This window comes from Papaver somniferum, chromosome 11 (assembly GCF_003573695.1).
Source record: "Papaver somniferum cultivar HN1 chromosome 11, ASM357369v1, whole genome shotgun sequence".
Classification (NCBI taxonomy): Eukaryota; Viridiplantae; Streptophyta; class Magnoliopsida; order Ranunculales; family Papaveraceae; genus Papaver; species Papaver somniferum.
This window is the reverse complement of record NC_039368.1, coordinates 96,541,606-96,552,250: the sequence shown is the minus strand read 5'-3', so window position 1 is coordinate 96,552,250 and position 10,645 is coordinate 96,541,606. Positions and strand designations below refer to the sequence as shown.

At 34.4% G+C, this 10,645-nt stretch overlaps 1 long non-coding RNA gene across 1 annotated transcript; it reads left to right on the top strand.

The window, feature by feature from the left end:
* Nucleotides 1-6,342: 6,342 nt before the first annotated feature.
* Nucleotides 6,343-6,963, top strand: LOC113320946. Its single transcript, XR_003346368.1, has 2 exons — nt 6,343-6,434; nt 6,519-6,963. It is a non-coding gene; the product is annotated as an uncharacterized LOC113320946 (long non-coding RNA).
* The last annotated feature ends 3,682 nt before the right edge of the window (nt 6,964-10,645 follow it).

Here is a 10,645-nt window from a genome sequence, read left to right as displayed (position 1 = left end):
TAAATCTTTCGTCAAAGATTGCGCGATATTCTCCTTGGACTTTATCCAATCAATGGAAATAACGCCGATTGAAATTAGTTATTTTCAGCTTTAGCTATTATATCTTGGCTAACACAATGTATAGATATAGTTGGCACAGGCCTATGCCGGAGAGGAATGTCTTCTAAAAAATATCTTTGGCACTCGACCCCCTCTCGTGCTTTATCTAACTCAATACTCTCAGATTCCATAATGAATTGAGCAATATATGTTTGTTTGTAAATCTTCCAAAAACAAACCCTGATACTAGAGTGAAACATATCCACTCGTAGACTTAGACTCTTCTGAGTCAACTATCCAGTTTACGTCACAAAGTCCCTCAAGGACAGCAAGATACCTTTGATAAATCAAATAAAAGGTAATAGAGTATTTTAGGTACCATAATACTCTACTCAGTGCATCTGAATGATATTGCTCTGGACTACAATTATATCTACTTAACTTACTCACAATATAGGCAATGTCTGGACTCTTACAGTTCATTAAATTCATCAGACATCTTATAACTCTTGAGTATTCAAGTTAAGATACTCCATTACCCTTTTTTCTTGAGTCTACATGAATAATCGTACGAAGTACAAGCAGGCTTACAATCACACTGATTGTATCTCTTAAGCACAAATTCAAAATAATGAGAATGACAAAGACTACATATGTTAGATTATTTTCTAATCCTCATCCCTAAGATTACATCAACAGGTCCTAAGTCTTTCAAGTCAACGTTCTCATTCAGCGCATGTTTTTAGTGGAATTAATCACATCTATGTTTGTATCAAGTATAAGCATATCATCAACATACAATCATACAATCACACAGGTATCCTTAACAAGTTACTTGTAAATATACTTGTCAGATTCATTAACTTAAATCCACTATACATTATCATATGATCAAATTTTCCATGTCTCTGTTTACGTGCTTATTTTATAAACCATACAAAATTTTGTTCAACTTACAAACTTTGTCATCATAACCTTTCACTACAAAGTCCTCAGGTTGGTCTATGTAAATTTCTTTATCTAATTCACGATTTTAGAAAAGATGTCTTAACATCCATCTGATGTATCTTTAATTTGTTTATGACAACAATAACAATTAGCATCTCAACGGAAGTAAATCTCATCACATGTGAATAAGAATCAAGGAAATATACACCTTCTTTTAGTTTATAGCCTTTAGCTACCAACTTAGCCTAATATTTTTCTACAGTTCCATATATCTAATGTTTCCTCTTAAAGACTCATTTACATCTCATGGTATTATTCTCTGGAGGTAAACTATAAACCTCCCAAGTCAGGTTCCGACGGACTGAGTCCATTTCACTAAATGAAGCTTCTTACCAGAATGGGGTTTCAGTAGATATCAAGGCTTTTTTACAAGTCCAGGGATTAGACTAATCTAGGCATGTTATGAAGTCGGCTTCATAAGAAGTCTCAAGTCTAATTGTTTTACTTCTCTTAGGCTCAACCTTAACTTTATCTTCCTTTAAGATAAGTTCTGACTATTTGAAAATAAATCTAGGGGATCAACAACACATCTCTAATGAGATACAGGTTTAAGAATAAACATGTTCAAAGAACTTAGCATCCCTAGATTATGTAATAGTATTCACAACAAAGTCAGAAAAAATCACACCAAAGTCTGAAAAATCAGAACACACAACCAAAAATCTATATGTAGAAGTATACTCGGCATACCTTATATGTAGACACAATCAACATTTTTGGTTTCTATCTACTTCTTTTAGGAAGATGAATGGCAAACTTAGTCAAACACCCCCACACTTCGACGCATTCATAAGAAGGTCATCTACCTATCCATAAATCATATGGAGTTTTATATGATTCCTAAGGGTACCCTATTCAGGATATACTAGTTAATATGACTTCCTCCCCCCACAAGGCCGCAGGTAATCCTGAACTAATCAACATGACAATTATCATCTTCTTAAGGATAAAGTTGTTATGTTCAAGGCTTCTAATTTGTTTTGAACTTCAAGTTTATACATCTTAAGTCTTCTAAGGCATCATCCTTATCCCTAAGAAAGTATACAAGACAGTACCTCGTACAATCATCTACGGAAGTTATAAACCATCTTTTACCACAGTGATTTTAGGTTGAACTCATGTCATCTAGGCCTAACTGAATTAATTCTAAAGGCTTAGAATTACTCTGAACATTTGTGCTAAAAGGTTTTAAATCAAATTTGATTCTTCACAGATTTCACTTTTATGTTCAAAGTCCAAACTAAATTTGGGTACGCAGCCTATGCTATCCAGTTAAGCATTGACTTATAAGTTTACGGTTAGAGTTGTGTTTGATATTCCCGCCTTTGTCAGCTTTGGAAGATTTGTGTTCATCCACATGCGCCTGGTAGCCATGTTCCTTTTCAATTTCATGTCACAATCTTCGTTTATACTCTGACCACGGACACGGTAATTTCCCAATCACCTAATACACCACATCTCACAAACCTTAGTTCCGAAACGGAAGATAAAATATGAGTTTTGAAGATAATATCTAGATTTAAAAACTTCGTTTGAACCACCATATCAAAAAACTCATGATTACCCCATATAAAATACTTTAGTTAACAACAAAAGTTTGCCCGTCAGAATTTTTCAGGAACATTTGTCTGTTTTGTAAAATATCAAAAAAATACTTTTACAACTCCAAAAATTCTGAAAGTTTACGTGGGTAACTATCAGGATGTCTACTACGTTGTGTCAAAAGGGTTCATTGAAATTCCTTCTAGGTTAAGAGATAATCTCGAAACTCTACAGCTGACCAAAAAATTATTTTTGTTTTTCACTCCACAATTAACATCCATGATTCACAAACCAACCAACCATTTTCGATTATTACAAATTATAATATCGTAAGATTGTTGGGTGCAATAATCAAAAACAAGGAAAAATCAAATAAGCAAAAGTTATTGATACTTAGCTCCTTTATAATGGAAGTGATCGATTTGATGAGACGAATGAGCTCCCCATATCTCCGCAACAACAACAAGGCAAAACTTTGGAAAAACAGAGTGAGTCACGTGTTCAACACGTTGTCCTTAAGACATTAGCGCCCGGCTACACTCAAGAGTGATGCTATATCCCTCACAGGACGGATATCTCCAGGATAAAACACCCTACTACACCTACTACTAGCATATGTAGTAGATGCTCAACTTGAGCTTGGCAACTCCGAAAAAATCGTTAAGGAAAATCGCGAACTCTTAAAAAACGCTATAAAAACACATTCATAAGATTTACTAGCTAGCTTTGATATTTTAGGATCAAGAATACGAACATAAGCCAAATAACCCCATACTTTAAAATAAGATACATTTGGTTTTCTGTTTTTCCAAAGTTCATAGGGTGAAATTTTAGTTTTTGAATTTTTCACACGATTGAAAACATATCAAACATTTAGCAAAATTTCTCCCCACCAATGAGGGTCAGCACCAGAACTTAACAAACACGCAGTCACAAGAGTAGTAAATGTACGATTCTTTCTTTCAGCTTTTCCATTCATTTCAGGGTTATACGGAGCAGTTTTTTCATTTATAATTCCAGAAGATTCATAAATTTCAGTGAATAGTTTAGAATCGTATTTAGTTCCTCTATCACTATGAAATCTCTTAATTTTCCTACCAAATTGATTTTCAACTTCAGCAATAAAAACCTTAAATTTTTCAATAGCTTTTCATTCTTATGACTTAGCAAGTAAACATAGGTATAATTAGAATAATCATCAATAAAAGTCATGGCATATCTTTTTCCATTTCTAGTTAATATACCTTCATATTTACGCAAATCAGAATGCACTAATTCCAATGGTTCAGATTCTCTAATAACAGATTTATGGGAACTCTGAATTATCTTAGTTTAACTACAAGATTCACATTTTTCAAAATCATGCATGGATAGTTTTGGAATAAAACCTTGCTCATGGTATCTACTGATATACTATTCACATGACAAAGTCTAGCATGCCAAACATTAAAAGTACACACTATATAAGAAGAAGATACAATTTTATTCATTTCAACATTAAGCTTAAACATTCCATCAGCAACATAACCTTTTCCTACAAACACTCTGTTTTTAGTAATGGTGTAAACATCAGATCCAATTGTTTGATACAGCCCAGCCTTGTTGAGAAGATAGACGGAAACAAGATTCTTTCTCATTTATGAAGTGTGGAGGACATCTTTCAGCATAATTGTCTTCCCAGAAGTAAACTTCAGTTCTACCGTACCAGAACCTTTCACAATAGTGGTATGGGATTCTCCCAAAAACACTTTATTATCCTTGATTTATGCATAGATCTTAAATATGGACCTATCAAAAGAAAAATGGCGCGAAGCACCACTGTCTATCCACCACCCATCGGTTCCACCAACCATGTGAATCTTTGGATCAGAAACCATGGCAATTATAACCCTTTCAGCAGCATTATTTTGTGCGTTATTCTTTCCTTTGTTATTCCTGCAATCCCTAGCCATGTGGTTTGGCTTATCGCAGGTATAACAAAGGAACTCAGAATCAGAATTCTGATATTTCCTTGATGGGTGTGGGTACTTATTTTGATTAGGTTTTCCTTTCCTTTAGTTCTGGACAGGTTTCATCGGTTTTTTCTTAGGTTTCAAACTCGGTTGAGTCTAATTATTATTATTGGAAACGATAAGAATCTCTTCCTTTATGTCTTGTTTTCGTGCTTCCTCTTCAACCCTGATCTTAACAATCAAACTTTCAAGAGAAAATTCCTTAGTTTTATGACGCAAAACATTACGAAAATATTTCCAAGATGGGGGTAATTTATCGATCAATACATATACTTGAAATTGTTCATCAGTTTGCATACCTTCCGTCATAATTTCATGAGCTATTTTCTGAAGTTCATGAGCCTGAGCAACGACTAATTTTTCTTCCACCATTTGATATCTCAGGTAGCGGCTTACATCATATTTCTTCGATCCGGCTTCTTCAGTATCATATTTCTTCTGTAAAGCATCCCACACATCTTTAACAGTATCAAATGTGGAGCAATATTCATATAGATCGTCAGACAAAACATTCAGAATATAGTTTTTACAATCAAAGTCATTATCAATCCATTTGTCATAGGATTTTTGTTTTATCTTCATCAGTTTGGGTCACAACGGGTTCTTCAGTTGGTTGAGGAGTTGCACTTGTTGCGGCTGGAGATGCTTTTTCTGCAACTTCTGCATCTTGTGGATCAGTTGGTTTGATGGAGGTCACCATCATGTGCAACTTCATCAGTTTGAGGTAGAAAAACAACTTTAGCTTCCATCTTCTGAAGTGAAGTTCTTCAAACTTGAACGGCTTGTTGATATCAGCAACGGTTTTCTTTACAGATTCCATGGCAAAAAGATTCGTCCTAAAATTGTTGGAACAGTTGCCAATTTCACACCTGCAAAACAAAAATTAAGACACAAAACAAAGTGACGGTTGAGTTACGGCCAAGCCGCTCTCTTTAAGACATTTCGTGGCTCTGCCTTGATTTTTTTTGAAGCAGTTCTTTTCCGTCACAACGCCCCCAGGGTAAAACAGCCGGAACGATCTCTGACGCACACAATGAGAAATAGATCACTTCTACTCTCTCTATTCTTGCACAATATGTTTGGTCTCTTGATTCTCAGAAAACAATAGTGAAAAACCTGTGTCTTCTTTCTGTTCTCAAAACTGTTTTTATAACCAGGCAGTCAACGCAAATTAATGGAGAATAAATTGGATTAATTGCTGCAAACTTCCATTCGAAACAGTCAAAAACAGGCAGATAAATCATGCCATAATTAGCGCAATTAAAACATAATTAAGTGTAGTAAAAAAGGTTTGAAAAAATATTTTTAAAAACAACAAAAAATACTTTCCAAATTCAAGAGACCTCCCAAGATCCCAAGGCCCCGCTCTCGGACTAATGTTATATATATATTATATATTATAAGGGACAGTGGTGTTTTTACCGGTAGAAGGCCATCTATAGTTTGGACATATAAAAGACGGTCCAGATTAAACCACTAATATGTGTTTCCACTCGCCTCTTCAGTTTTTAAGTTGGACGGAGATCTACAGTTTGGCAAGATAAAGAAGGGTCAAGATTCTACTGCGTAATCTTACACTCTTAGGTAGATGAAGAACAACTGTGATTTAGTCAAAGTTATAATCCTCTTCCCTTTTCTCGCCCAAATTTTCTCTGGCCATTAACCCCTTAATGAAAGATGAAAAAACGCTCATAAGAATTCAAAGCGCATCCGTTTCGTGACTTTATCTTCAAGATATTTAATGGAGTTAAAAGATCAGTTTTTCTCATTTTTCGCAGCAAATGAATATATACGATATATAAAGTTCAGATAGAATTCTTTTCCATCGTCATGGTTCGTCTTTTTCCCCTGTATCCTAATCGTTTTTTTTTTTCAATTTTCATTTTCATTCAGCAATCCCGATTGTTGTTGGTGTAGATTTTCATCGTTTGGTACGAGTTATAGTCCTTCGGTGTGAATTCAACTATTTGCATGGCCGGGGAAATAAGGTTTCCGCTGATAAAGTCTTTCGAGCACGCTGGGTTGATCTGCTACGGGATACTACCAAGATTTAATTTTTGGATTCTTACTTTTTTTGCTTTTCCAGTCCCCTTATTATTCTGTTTATCGATATTTTTTTAAAGAGTTTTTTTTTTTTGAAGCATGCTAAAGAGTTTTTATTAATCGCTCATATGATAAGATGTCAGGATCCATTTCAAGGTGAAGTTCTTCTCGGTGATGAGTTAATGTACAACATCGTTGGAGGTTTTTTTGGATCTGATCTTGCTAGCTTTGAAATCATGAATAATGAGTGGGGTTTGTTCTACGGAGACTACTGTGAGTGTGAACAAATTCATAATGGTTGATGCTTTACCTTTCTTCATACCAATTTTGACTTTTCATTTTTTTTGTTTTTGGGATAGTTAGAAATCAACATCAACTTCAATACAGATCCCAGCATAAGATAGTCTAGTCCTATTTAGGGTAAAATCATCTGTCAGTAAAGGTTTTTCTAAGAAGCTTGAGATTAGACTTAAGCCTTCAATGTCCCACATTTGCAATGGTACATTGTAGATCAACACCCAAATGGGTATGGTTTTAATGCTAGAAATTGTAGATTCAATTAAATTAGACCAAGATCTCACAATGAAAAGACATTTAGATATGTTAAAAGAACCTAATTCTAACACTTTTCTACGATCTTCCTCATCCTTGAATTCAAAAATGAAAGCACAATTGCTGTGTAATTTGATACTCACTTCGTTCTTGAGGTTTCATAGCTTGGATACAACTTCCTTGATTGCTGGAAGGAAAGTCTTTTACCCGCACAGAAACCAACAACATATTCCTCACATCTCTTGATTCCTGTAGAAAAATCCCCAACATCATAATCCACCACATTCTTGCCATCTAACTCCGTTAAAGGAAAGAATTTCAATGGAATTTAAGGTTGAATTGGCTTTCCAAATGGAAACAAATTTCTCCATTCTCTAGGGGAAGATGCTGATGAAACACCCACTCCATTTGATTCAGAACCCTCTACTGCTTTCTCAAGAAGAACAATCTCAAGATTGTTAATAAACCCATCACTAGCCTTTTGATTCTTTCCAAAAATCTTAGCTTTCAGATGTTCAATACCAACATCACTGGAAGAGATATCAATGTTGTGACCTTCCTTACCTTTGGAAGCTATCAGCGGAGGGAAATCTTCTAACCCCATGTTAAATTCATTTTCTACCATGGATGTTGAAAAAACTAAACAATACTCCTCCAAAATCGAACCGAAACCTAATATTCTACCAGATACATGTATATCGCAGGGAGAGGAAGGAGAGACACAAAAAATCAAGTGATTTGAGTTAGAAAATAGGGAGAAATCTAAGATCTTAGGTTTGAAAAAAAAAAATCTCATTTTCTCTCGACTATTTTCTCTCTCTCCTCGAGCAGTGTGTTTGCTCACGAAAGTTGTTACTATCATGGTTTCAAATGAAAGCTTAATTGGGGGTCCCGAAAACTAATTAGGGGCCTCACACTAGAAAATAAAAAAAGGTCACCCAGACCTAATTTCAATACTCCTTATCCAAATATTTTAGTTAATGGCTAATCTTCCCTTATTTAATTAGTGATAATTTACTTAATTAATGTTAATCTCACTTAATTTGATTTTAACTTTTTTTTCCAAGTTTCTTGTTTGCAATCTTTTTTTGAGACTTGCATGAAAAGTCGTTAGGTAGTAACGTTTTCCAATAACGATTCTTAACAGTCGTTAAACCTTCAAAAACGACCCCAAGAGTCGTTACTTTTTAAAAGGTTTTTCTTGACGACTCTAAGCTGTCGTTAATGCTTATAAAAGAGTCGTTAATTTCTTTAATGTATTTCCGCCATTAGTGGCTCTTAGAAGAACATAACGACTCTTTTATAAGCATTAACGACTGTTTAGAGTCGTCAAGAAACAACTTTTAAAAAGTAACGACTCTTGGGGTCGTTTTTGAAAGGTTAACGACTGTTAAGAGTCGTTATTGAAAAATGTCACTACCTAACGACTTTCCATGCGAGTCTCAGAAAAAAAAATTGTAAACAAGAAATTTGAAAAAAAAAAAAAGTTAAAATCAAATTAAGTGAGATCAACAAAATTTTGGGTTTAAAAATGAAAATAAGTTGGGGTTTAGAGTTAAAGGTTAATAGAATTTTGAGTTTTAGGTTTAGTGAAGGGTAAAATAGTAATTTCACTATATTTTGGGGTGGAAATAGATTTTTTGAGGTGGGAATAAAATGGTTGAGGCCCCTAATTATTTTCTAGGGTCCCCCAATTAAGAAAGGAAATCAACCATTATTATTAAAAATAGAGGTTAGGAGTACTTACCACCTTCACATCTGATTGCAATGATGATAACACCACTCTCACAGCATCCAACAGAAACGTAGTCTTTAGCTCGTCTTCTCCATCTTCGTCTTCGGTCTTCAACTATTGATGATAAACTCTTGAACTTCGTAGAACTTCGACAATTTGTAACTCTTTCTCTTCAATTCCTTGTTGCTTGTAAACTTCTTCGTAGATTTTTCTTCTTCCCATGGATTTATTAAATGAATACAAAAAGAAATACAAACCAAAATAATACAAAGAATTTTCTCTTGTTTTTTTTTCTATATATATTTTTTCTTTTCTTTTTTCTTTTTTCTTTTCATTTTTTTTTCTTTTTCCGTTTTTTTAGACAAGAGAAATAACTACAAACTGAAAATAAAATAAACAATGAAATTGTTATAGTCATGGAATAAATACTTTACCGCTTGCTTCTTCACAACTTGTATTGTCTTCGTATCATAAACTTCAATATAATTCTCATCTTTTTATTTTCTTCGCTCTTGTAAATAAGTCTTCAACTTGTAAATAAAAAACCGCCCATTGTATGTTGCTTGTAAACCTCAAACGTATTCAACTTTCCTTGTAGATTTTGATGTCACTCCCTTGTTGATGATGGTTGTGTTTCTATGGACCCGTTGTTGGCGAGAGCGATGCTAACTGCAAATCAAACTACAAGAAAGTGGTTTTCGTCTATAGACGTCACCCTCATGATTGACAAAATTAGCACTCAAGAGATCAAAATAATGCTTCCATTGGTGGGAGGTTGGGTAGCTCACCATTCTACCCGGAATTAACGTACGGTGACACACACTCAAAAGAAAGCTCTTTAGTCAACTACACACAAAAAAAAAATTGGTATGGTGCCTCAGTTGATATGAAAATAGGTAGTCTCCACTAATGATTGATCAGCAACTCTAATAATGCATTTCTCCCTGCACCTCATTTGCATCACCGACATGATTAAATCCATTTTTTAACACTCCAATTCGTAAGAAATCCGAATGTAGTTCCCTAACACTTCCAAGTTCAGTTATGTCGGTCAGAATCTTTATGTAAACATACTTAGAAGTATGCTAGTAACTCTAAAATCTTTAAAAGTTGAAGGTTTTATGAAAATAAATACAAAATTTTGAAAAAAACTAGGCAAAAAAATCTAAAAACTCTATATGCAAAATACTCCCCCACACTTAAACTTCACATTGTCCTCAATGTGCAAAACTAAAAATTCTGAATTTTGACGTAGCAGCAAATTAAATGCAAAAACTGTACAAATTCGTAAGGAATTTGGAAAAACCCCATTTCACAAAGGTTGTTCATCTACGTGTTTTATACAAAGTGTCTAAAGGGAACAATGTTTCCATAAACGGTCTGACAATTATGGTCTCTAAACTGAACTACGTGCAGTCTGAATTTTTCTGACGAAAAGGGATTCGTCAACATTTTCTTCTAAAATAGATTCCGGACTCTACGAAATTAAACATGGGGATGAAATGAAAACAATAAAAACAACAAATAAAAGGGATTAAGATACAAAACCTATGGGTTGCCTCCCATTCAGCGCTTAGCTTAAAGTCGTTACCCGGCTTGCAAGACGAATTTCCCATACACCAATAATCGGAAAAGTTGGGGATCCATCCATAGAACCTGTTTTGCAAACACTAGCTTCACACAATTATTAGTAATATAAAACTTAAATGAAGCT